Consider the following 12,379-nt stretch of genomic DNA (forward strand, 5'->3'; position numbering starts at 1 on the left):
CCTAGAGCTTTGGCATAAACTTGTGGATATGATGGTGCATCATAGACCGGAGAGTGACCACGATCCTCTAGTATTAACTTTAATCCTTCTTAGATTTTAAGAAGGCTCATGAAGATCTATTCGCAAAACTGAAGACCCGGTTTACAAAAAATAAGAAACCAATTCGGCACTACATAAAAAAAATCGGCCCATTGGTATAATGAGGCCTGTGAAGTTGCTGTTAAGCACCTTTTCAAAAGCCATTAAGAAGGGGGTTCCTCAAGAGGTTAAATTAGCAAGGGTAAATTATAAAAATGCACAAATAAAGGCGAACAGGATTTTGATGAGGATAGATGGGTGAGTTTAATAAATGCCAGTAATAGGAAGAATTGGTCAAAATGTTGGCAATTAGTCAAATGGGGTAGTGGTGCGATAGGGTCTATACCAACGAACAATGTACCTCCCGAACTCTGGGTGGAATATTATCCAGCTCAGTTTGCCTCCTCGTCGAGCATCGTCACTGATTACCCTGCGGTGAACACTGACGCTGTTTTAACCTTTGACAAGGGGGAGATAGAAAGGGTCTTGGATGGGGTCCCAGCAGGAAGGGCACCTGGCCCGGATTGTATCCCGGCTGATATCTATAAAAAAGATAGGAAAAATTGGACTGAATTTATTTTTATCATAAATGCTATTGCTAGAGGTGCGCCGATCCCAGATACCTGGCGCGGGGCCGAAATTATCCCCATCTATAAGAAAGGTGACCGCACCAGACCTGGCAATTATAGGCTGATAAGCCTAATTGATACTTTACAGAAAATAGTTGCCAGACTTGTGTTAGGTAGAGTAAATGAATGGATCTTAGACCAGAATGTATTGTCTACCTACCAAGCAGGTTTTCGACCTCATGTTTTTAGATTTATGATATATTGGAGTACAGTGGTTTTAGCTGGGGGAACTTTATTTGCAGCATTTGTTGACTTAAAATCAGCATTTGACCTAGTCCCCCGCCACAAACTATGGGATACACTAAAGGAGGCTGGGATGCCCCTAGAAATCTTAAGTTTTATTATTAAACTCCATGAGGCTAATTATGCTCTGGTTAGGTGAGGACAGCAGGGTGAATTATCAGACCGCTTTCCAGTTAACAAGGGAGTACGGCAAGGGTGTGTCCTTGCTCCTACCCTATTCTCCCTGTTTATAAATACGTTTATTTAGTATTATACTGATTTTCCAACAGATGCTCCAACCCTTGCTGGTTCAAGGGTTCCGCTTTTAATGTTTGCAGACAACACTTTCATTTTTTCTAAAACTCCATGTGGTCTGCAACGTGCCCTTGATAGATTTAAAGAGTTTTACAATGACCATGAACTTGTAGTAAACGTTGACAAAACCAAGTTCATGGTGCTGCATAAACACAATCGTATTAAGGGGAGAGTTCAAATGAATAAAGTATCTCTGGAACAAACTGATACCTTCACTTATCTAGAAGTAACAATGAGTAGGAAGATTAATTGGACACCCCAGTTAAATGTTTTAGTTCTCAGACCTAACCAGTTAGCAGGTGCCCTACTCAAAGAACATTGACTTTCGAATACAAAACCGGTGGGGTCCGCTTTATCAATTTTATAATGGGAAAATTATTAGAGCTTCTATAATATATGGTGCAGAACTTTGGGGGTTTGAAAATTTATCACCGCTAGTTCTTGTACAAAACCAGTTCCTGAGAACATTGACCGCCCTCCCTCAATCTACTCCCATCAAGCCCCTATTGTCTGCTCTGAGATGTACTGCCTTAAATGAGGCTGCAGGATTTAGATCCCTAGCCTATTGGAGGAGGAGGCTTTGGACCACTCCTGAATTGACGCTTTATGCCAACGCACTAATGCACATTAGGAATGCCGATCTGTCCTCTAAAATCAAATGGCTCCAGAAGATCAAGTCTAATTTGTTTGACATGGTGCTTCGTCATCTGTGGGAAGATCCTACAGGGAATTTATTTCCCAAAAAAAACGAGTATAAAGAACTCTACTGGGATATGATTACTAAAAAGACACTGTCAGGGGTGAGCAGTAGTTCGCTCACAGGTATTTTTCTGGAGCATAAGCCTGCAATTGAAGTAGAAGCTTACTGGAATTTGATTACCAAACCTGGTGATAGGAAACTATCCCACCAATTCAGAGTAGGCTCTCTTCCCATAGGATCATTCACTGCAAAGTGGAATAAGACTCTTGATACCAATTGCCCTTCGTGTCCATCCCAGGTTGAGTCAGTTACCCATGTACTATTTGTGTGCCCGGCCTATAATGGCCCCCGTCGAAGGTGGCTTAAGCCACAGTGTTCCAATCTAGGTACCAGATCGTGTATGGTAGCTCTGCGTATCTTTGTAACAAATACAAGACCAGATATTGTGATCACGATGGCGAAATTTCTTAGCTGGCTTTGGGCACTGAGAAGGAAAAATTTGGAGGCTGGTTCGGCACTTTTATATACTACCTGATTATGCTATTGGTAAGCTGTTATCTTTTGGTTAAACTGTGTAGGAATTGGTTTTATGGAAGTATTTATATATTTTTATTAGATTACTCAGTGAAGCTAGGAAATTTGCTATAGTAGATATTACATTTTAGGGCGTTATCACTTTTATGACATTTTTATGTTTGTATTGGGTCTTTTATGGCTGAAAATTACCGAATAAAGACTAATTGAATGAATGTTGAACCTAGAGCTAGAGAGTCGCATCATTGTCAAACATGGGTTTACTCAAGGAAAATGGTGTTGAATCAATGAGATTTTCGAGAAAGCCCACACTGGCAAATATCAGTTATGAGTCGGACTCATGGACATAATGTGCGCATCACCAGGGGTCACAGCTGCGACCCCTGGTTGCCCCTTGTGACCTGTGGTACTACTTTGCAACCCCTGGCCTCAGAAGGATCAAAATCAATACATGGAACATAACGGGAGCTCGACTTTGATGTACGTCGGGTGGGACCCCACTCCTTGTTTTCTGTCATATTTGCATTACACTAAAAGTGAATAATAGAATATTTACTATTGGTGTAAAACAATTGAGTCAGTTTGCTGTATTATAACCTTTTCTGGCAGCTGAGGTAAGTAAATAAATTTATGTTGTGTGGTCACTTGCGACTGAGAGTGGGTGTATGTGAGAGAGAGTATGTGCATGTCTGCATGAGGGTGTATGTGTAAGCATGTGGCTGGCTGTGAATGAAAGTGAAGGTCAAACGGTGTGTGATGTCACTTCTGCTACCCCAGGCATTTTAGAGAATTGACATACATGGTCAGACTCCTCAGTTTAAATCCAGGTCCCACCATTTGGAGGCGGTTGTTCCTTTTAAAAGACAAGCCCTTAATTTAGAGGCAGATACGGCTGTTCCAAGGTGGATAGACTGAGGCAGAGCTATCAATGGTGCAGCAGGTGCAAAGGTCCTGAGACCCAGGGGCTTTAGGGGCTGATTGCACTCAGTTATTACTGTATTTAACTACCCAACTGAGGGAGTATAGGGCCCATTTTCTTTGCATGTGTTAAACCCATTGAAGCCTTTGCTATGCTACCTTTACTAGAGGAGAGATTTACTTTCGTCCAGTGGCACTTAATGCTACATGGAGCAATGTCACACTAAGTGGATATTATACAAAAAAGTGATGGATGGAATGCTTCAACTAATCTCAGCCACTAGTGATTACTCACGGCCACATCTATGCCATGCTACCTCACTTTGGAACCAGCCATATGAAATCAAACTTGATCCTAGTCCAATGGAAACAGTCAAGCCCAAACTGCCAAGCCAGGTCCTCTCTGAACGGGAGCACAAGCAAACTACAATCAGTTTTACCCTTGTTAGGTTCGTCAGTCAGGAATTCCTTGATCCAGTGCAGTGTGTGCTCGGTACCCAAGTCTGGGCATACCATCACTAAGACTGCAGTACCTGGATACCCCCCCTGAGGCGATAAGCTGCACTATACAAATACTGATTGATTGATACTCGTCCCACTTGGGGTATCCCACTGCCGAATACAGAAAAGTGATGGATCGAATTCTTGAATTAATCTCAACCTTAGGTAATTACTCGGGTCGCATCCCAGTCCATTGTTATTTTGCACACCATGCCACCTCTGTTTGGACCTAGCCATATGCAAATCAGTCTTGACCCTGAGACTGAGTGGATGCGGATATAGAGAGTGTAGCAGATTTGACATTGATGTCAAGACAATGCACATATGATGTTTTGCAAGGTTGCTTTTTAGGTCTCACCTAAGACAGCACATATGATAAGCACATTATTTACCATTGGTTGGCTCCATTGTCACTGATTTGCTTCCTTCCTATTTGATACCTTCCAGAGGCTTTCCTTTTTCTTCTTGCATGTTTCCCTGTCCTGTAACATGGATGCATTTCTTCTGTTATTCCACAAATCATTTTTCAAGCGGATTTTTTTGTGTTGTTTAAGCACTCTGTGACAGTGAGTGTGTTTTCCAGCTTTCTCCCTCATACTTCTCCCTGCTCCTCTTTCTAGCCCTCCCTTATTTGCCATCTTTGCTTCCTATCCATTCTCCTTACCTTTCCGTTCTTCATTCCCACTACCCACTTCCCTGTTTGGGGCCCCAGCTCCTCTCACCTGCCCTCCTTTGTGAGCTTGCTTATTCAGCCCTTTCCATCTGCCCTCTGTTGTCAGCTTGCTCCCCATCCACTCCTACCCGCTCTGTTGTCGGCTTGCTTTGCCATCCACTCCTCCCTTCTCTCAGGTGTCAGCTTGCTTCTCCAACTGCTCAAACCCACCCTCTGTTGTTAGTTTGCTTCTCCTGTCCCTTCCGCCTACCCTCCATTGTTTGTTTGAATCCCCAGTCCCTCCTGCCCACCTCCGTTGTCTGTGTGCTTCTTCAATGTCTCATGTGTCCTCTCGTCCACCCATGTCTTGTGATGCCTCGTCTCCCAACCAACTCTCCTGTTTGTTTTTTAATAAAACGTCTGCATGAGTGCTGGCCAAGTCATAACACTTTAAAAATGTTTGCCATGCTTTATAGCATGGCTAAAAATCATTTCCAAAGCCAATAGCTTTCATAGGTGAGATCTTGTTGTTTATTCATATCTCACTATAATGATTTCGGATTCCGATGGAGCCTATATTAATTCAGTTGCGTTCTGTGGGCGTAGTAGTGACGTGCCAAAGTAAGCCTGTCTTACCCAGCTGCTAGCGAACTCTGCATTGCGTGCTAAGCAGGAGTGCAATGCTCCTAGGGCTAAACAGGCTTTAGCCCACCCCTCCACCGGCGTGTGTCTCAGCCCGGGCTGCTGCAGCTTGAGCTGCTGTGGGCTCGGCTGGGCAGTGTCTGGAGTCTTATCCCTGCCACAGCAGAGTTTTTCACAGATCTTTAAAAGACCATTTATATATTTACATGCCTTTTTGAAATCATTAACGAGGCTTTGTGTTTTCTCACTGATTCCAGGACCCCCTGGGTCTGCACTAAGGCTATTCCTTACATTTGTATTATATTTTTACTGTCACAGTGGGTGAATGCATTTCGTGAAAAGGCATATCACGAGCAGGGTTGCCACCTTTCCAAGAGAAAAATAGCACCCATTTGTTGTTGTTGTTTAAAGAGTCTGCCAAGACTTCACCTTGACACTAAATAGGGCTGTAAATAAAATGGTATGTATTAATTTGTAACATGACATTTCTGTCTTTGTTTCCTTTAATTATTAGTCATGGATCATTAATGTAGCCCTAGAACACATTTAAAAGTGCCATTTACATTTGCTGTTTAAAGTATGCACAAACAAGTGCTAAGAATACTGGCTTTAGGTGCTTTAGCATATTTTTGTACTGGCTAGGACATCAAAATACTGGTGGTGCCAGAATAAATCAGTTCAGCAGGCAAACCTAATCAGGAGACTGATAGCTTGTTGCAGGATCAGTACATTATTTATTTCCTCTACCCTCCATCAGGGCAGGACTGGGGACTGAAAAAAGCCCTGGCAAAGTGCACGGCCGGCCCCCCTGGGGGAAGAGGCGGGGGTCCAGCCAAGCTGTTTGCTAGGGACGGTTTCAGCTGGTCCCTGGTAACAAAACTGGCCCCCCAGGGGCCTAAAACCAGCCCCCACCCTGGCGGCCCACCGCAGAAACGCCTGGTGCCTGCTACAGCCAGTCCAACCCTGCCCTCCATCCCTGATTGATGCCAAATTAGCAATAGTTTAATTTGTATCTGAAACCCTACACTAGCCGTCAATACAATGCTGACCCCTGGTGTCTGGAAACACATCCTGCATTCAGGCAACACCCTCCTCATTCTCACCGCTTACCCTTTACTTTCATGTTCACTCTGCACTCACAGCGATCACACTGTACTCTCACTGCTCACTATTCACCCTCCTCTTACCCTGCACTCACACAAGAACACCGCTCACCCTGCACGCACGTGACACTCCACTCATTTGTCACTTTCACTGCTCACCCTACACTCATAGCAATCACACTGCACTCATGCTGCTAACCCGCACTAACACTGTTCATCCTCCTCTTAACCCTGCCCTCACACAAGCTCACCACTCGCCTTGCACTCACAGTGACCACACTGCACTTCTGACCCTTGCCATGAACTTACACCATTCTCCGTCCACTTACCCTTCGATCACATGAGCACACGGCTCACCCTGCACTCTTAGTGATCACACTGCACTCACATCACTCACCATGCACTCACGCTTTCACCCTCCATTTAAACAAGAACACTACTCACCCTGCACTCATGTGACACTTCACTCACCTGTCACTCTCACTCTGAAATCTCACTCAAACAAGCACATCACTCACCATGCATCATATGTCACATCCCTCACCCTGCAGTCGCTTCTCTCACCCTACTCTCACACTGTCACATTGCTAACTGTGCGCTCACATAGGCAATCCTGTCACTCACACAGCTCACCCTTCCTCATAGGGGCAAGCACTCACCCTGCACTCACACCATGTAAACAAACACAGCACTTACCCTGGAGTTACATCAATCACCCTGCACTTACTCCTCTCACCCTGCACTCACATGGACAAATCCCTCATCCTGCATTCATATGGGCACTCAGTTAATCCTACCTGCACACAGGGGCAATAGTCTGCCAGAACTCATAGAGACACACTACTCACTGTGCTCGAACTCCTCTCACTCACCAGTCACTCTCACAGATCACCCTTCACTCTCGCCGCTCACCCTGCACCACACACAGGCACACCACTCACCCTGCATTTACACCGTTCACACCACCCTGCACTCACTCCTCTCACCTGACACACATGGGCCCTCATGCAGCTCACCCAACACATTTTTCACCCTACACTTGCACCACTCATGCTGCACTCCCTCACACTGTTCGCCAGCACTTATATGAACACACCTCTTACTCCTCACAAATACAAATTACACAACTCATGAATATTCACATATTTCTACAAAAGCACCCACAGAATACCTGCCCTTTCCTTAGTACTAGATGCCTACTTAATTCCATCTGAAACAATGGGGCTGGTGCAAGAGGTGAGACTGGACTGACAATTGGGGATGGCACGAGGAAGGAAACTAGGGCTGAGACTTTGGGGTATGGTGATGGATTGAGGATCAAATGACACCTTCAGCCATGCCTGGCTTTCAATTCTCCACAATGCTTCATTCCGGAACAGTGTTTTTTTTTTTTTTTTTTACATTTTAAACCTCAAAATGCAGAGTGTTACTGGATAAAATCCATGGTTGCTGAAAAAGTCAAGCATTTCATAAGATCATTTGGATGCTGTGATATTACATATTACAACGTGGATTAGTTAATTTCCAATACTGTAACTGCTTGATCCACAAGTGAAACCAAATAAAAGCCCCCTACAACTGTACCTGTAACAAACATTGACATGGCAATATATTATTATTTTTGAATAGCGCATAGAGAATGTTTTTATTAAGCTTCACTAAAAGGCAAGGTAGGTATAACAGAAGCCGCATGGCCAGTGGCGTAACGAAACTTGAGGGGGCCCCTGCAAAGTACATGGAGGGGGCCCCCCATTCTCCGTGCCAGTCAAGAGCTCTCAGGCCAGCAACCCGCCATACTGCCCAAGAAACACGTAAAAACGTGCCTTTCTATGTCTTTAGTCGACCCTCTCTGAAAACCAGGACATGTGCTAAAATTGTTGAAATCTAATGGAACAGCTGATGAAAAACCTGGACTGTCCTGGTGAATCCAGGACACCTAGTCATCCTAGGCCCTGCAGAAGTTGGTGGCTTGGGCTCTTCTCTAGTATTCAGTGCTAGCTGCGAGGCTGGGGCTCCTAGAGAAGCACTGCAGCAGAGGCAGGAGCCAATGAAAAGTACCAAGAGGAAGGATGCAGCCATGTACTATCATTTAGAAGTCTCCAGGGATCGCACCTGCGACACCTTGTGACCCATGGCACTCCCCTTGTGACCCATGGCAGGTAGATGAAAATGAAGAGCTGAAGGCAAACCGGATGCCAATAAGAACTGTTTACTTTAGAAACTTCTTGTGTCAGCTGCTTTCTGTTTTGTGAAATAAATATATTGATCCTGGCATTGTATGCTCTGAAAAACTTTCCTCTGCTGTCTTGATTGCAAAGATGATTACAATATCCGATCCTTAAAATGTAAAGCCTTATTTCTCTATACTGGCCAGATAGATTCCAAATTACAATGCTTTGTAAAAGGAATAGATGGCTCTGAATAGGGTGTCCCTGGTGACATGGCCTATCTGGTAAACTTACTATGCATTAATACCAGCTTAAGGGCCTGATGAAGAGGAGATTGTATATCTGATAGCTATTGAGAACAGAGCCAAACTTTGCAATTATAAAAACTTTTTAAAAATAAATTATGTGACACCCCACCAAGTCAGCTATGCCAGGTTGACAAACTCCAGACAGTCCTGACCTTCGATCCAATAGCATGTTGCATGTTTTGGAGATGTTATTCATTTCCCTTATGTATGAAGATGTAAATCCCAGCATTCAGTGTGCTTAGCTGAAGAGCTGGAAATGGCTGAGGGTATCACACTTGCTATAATCAATCTCACATAGATGCACATATTCACTCCTTGCCTCTCTCTAGAGTATGCACAAGCACAGCCTGGCCATTTGGAACTTCATGAATCTGATTGTGCGGAGTCAAGGGATGCCTACCCGGGCTTGAGACTAGGCTACTATGCTTCACAGGTAGGAAAAGGCAATGAGGAGCCAGTGAGGCAAGCGAGAGGGCAAACACGTGTGGCAAATAAAGAGCATAAGGAAGAAGCTGAGTGAGACAGAGACAGAAGGACAAAGAATGGAATAGATAGGCAAAGAGAAAAAAAAATAGACTTATAGAGATATTGAGGAGAACAGAGAAAGAGAAAGTGAGTCAGACTACTAAACAGAGAGCCAGGGAGAGTATGAGAGCGATAGAGGAATATATATGGAAAGACAGAGGGCAAGCCAGGGCAAGAAAGTGATCCGGGGCTAAAGAACAAAAAAGTGGAAAAGATAGAAAAAGAACACAATAATGAGAGAGAGAGAGGGGTACACGCATACAGTTTCTAAGCACTCTTATTAAGGTTCCAACTCAATGCCAGAATTATTGATTTTCAGTTTGTTTAACTCTTTTGTTACAGCACTGGCATTTCGAGGTCAATTAAGTACATAACCTTTAGATGAGGAACAAGCACAGTGATACACATAAGTGGGTGTGTTTTCATTCAGGGCAATGAGGACCTACGTGTTTTGTACATGACTGCAATCCCTTCCTTGTTTTATGGTGATTGAGACCCTCAGCTGTCTCCGGCTGTGCACCTGATAACACTTTAAGTGCCCACATACTGCTTTCAAGCTGAACAAGTTGAATCAAAAGAACTGGACACTGACAATTCTGAATCAGAGCTTTCAGTACCAAGATATTAGTAAAGGAAAAGCCAATACAGCACATTGAATGTGGGGGCTATTCTGTTGCTGAAATCTGCCATGTATCTGCACCTTCCTTAGAAGTGATTAGACAAGAAAGAGACGCCTTAAGTTTAAGTCTCATTCTTATGAGAAAAAGCCTATTTGTTCAGTCACAACTGTTATAGAAACAGATTTATACAAATATTCACATTGGGTTATGTTGTACTGATTTCATGCAACTAGTGTAGGCCAAAGTGTCCACTCTGTTGCATGCCATGCCCGAGTACATGGCTATTAGAGTATGTATTCACAGTCTGCTTGTAATGGACAAGTTCATTGTTGTGCACAAGGGCCTTAATGGTGTCCACTGCTGATGCTGCAACCCTGAGTAAATATATAAATCTGTGTAGAGTAGGGAGGTATAAAAAAAAGATATGTCATCGAAACAATGCATAATGTTTTTCAGTTAACATAACTGGTCATAGAATGATTTGGGTGGTTTTAGTGACAGTGAGAGGAGGTGGAGCTTCCTGAAAGGAGGGAAAACTTTATAGTTTTGGGGAATATTTTATGTTCCATTCACTATCTGTCTGCATCTGATTATCTTTACATATCTTTGTCTTATTGTGACATCCTGTAGTGCTATCAGTTCCAAATGACACGTCACTTTCTGTAATGTCAAGGTTAACTGATGTCACTTCCTATGAATGCACATGACGGGGTCAAAGGGGATGTGATGTCACTTTCACTACCCCAAGCATTTTGGTGAATCAACATCCATGGATGCACCATCTGTGGGATAAGAGGTCCTTGTTTGAGGGGATTCTCTGGTCTGTGTGGCAAACCCCTGGGCTGGGCAAGTGGAAGGGCAGTGTGATGGGCACATTGAGCCTGCTGAACAGGACGAACTCGAGCAGCCATTTTCTTCCTATCCAGTGCTGTATGTCCATTACCTGTTGCTGGCTCTTTGGGTCATCCTCTGAACCTATATGCACTTTTTATATTTTCAATATAGGGCCGAGCACTACCTGTGCATCATCCAATCGCCAAATTGGTTCAGGGGCAGAAGAACTCTATGTTGTTCTCACATTTTTACGCCCAAACTGAGTGTGAAAATCCACGCAGTGACTCGCTGGTAAAAAGTGAAAAGTTGTGGATAGGAGGGAAGAGCTGGAAGCCAAAGTCAGCCTAGAATAAAATGTTCAAACCAGCCTCAAACTGCAGGAGGCTGCGGCGATAGGAGGGAGTAATAGGCATTTCATGGTAGAGCTCCAGCAGCCTATCCTGCTCTGAAAGCAAAGTAGACCCCAGGAGTCTGCAGCCCACTGGGGAAATGCCAGAGTGGCACAATGTCCAGTCTGGTCCTAGTGAATTCACTGGAGTGTACCTTGCGTTATAAAGAGATCAAACAGTCATGTTACTCCTGGCAAACTAGCCACCCCTTCACCTGCGTAAAAATAACTCCAAAGCAACCACCACTTTACCTGCGTAAAAATAACTCCAATGCAACCACCCCTTCACCTGTGTAAAAAAGAACTCCAAGGCAGCCACTCCGTCACCTAAGTATAAATGATTAAATTCCGTCATATTCAAAGTGCTGACCAAACTCATATTTTCACGCCTTTTGTCAAAGGGAAAAATGACAGCATTTGTAATGTTGCCACAAATGATCCTGTGCTAGTGAAGAAAGACATCAAACACCCTTCTTTGTATTGAGAGAGCCTAAATAACTAAAAGCAGACCGGCTGTGTGCTTGCATTTTGCACAAAAATTACTAAATCTATACATTTAATAGGTTGGCTTTGCGTTTTGTGCTCTGTAAAAAAGAGAATGCATATACTTCTTTCAGAGAAACGTGATCCACTTGACTCAACTTACCGATAAGTGGGTTGTGAAGAACTATAAAAGACTTCACGTACAAGAATCGGGATACTGCAGAAGAATGTGTAGAGATCGGCCTAATACAGAATGATGCAGCCAGTCCCATGTGGAGCCTTCTTGACGCCACTGACCAGGGTTTTACGTGAGATGCAAAAAAGCGGGGGTCTCTGAGACGGGGTGGTCTATGTAATCAAGGGTGTGACTTAAAGAAGTAAACTAAATTTCTGTGATTATGATAGTGTGCCAACCAATTGGTATTTTGGTTCCTCTCTGAACTTTCTGTACTTGTATCCAGATATATAACACAACTGACAACCTAAAATCAGCCAGGACTATTGGCTTTATCAATGATCGTTAGCTCTTCAAGATATCTCGTGTAAGTTACAAAAAAGCACCACATTTGTTGAAGCACTCTTTGCAACTTCTATAATTGCAAAATAATACTTCAGCTGAAGGCCCGGCATCCTTGTTCCGGACCTGGCTCTGACTGAAGAGAAACAATGTAACTTGTTATTTTGTTTATCTTCAGTCCTGGGTCAGTGTGAGGGCGAGGAGCTCAGAGCAGGCTGCACACTGCAGCTGCTTTAGAGCGA

Source organism: Triturus cristatus, chromosome 1_1, assembly GCF_964204655.1.
Source record: "Triturus cristatus chromosome 1_1, aTriCri1.1, whole genome shotgun sequence".
In the NCBI taxonomy this organism is placed as follows: domain Eukaryota; kingdom Metazoa; phylum Chordata; class Amphibia; order Caudata; family Salamandridae; genus Triturus; species Triturus cristatus.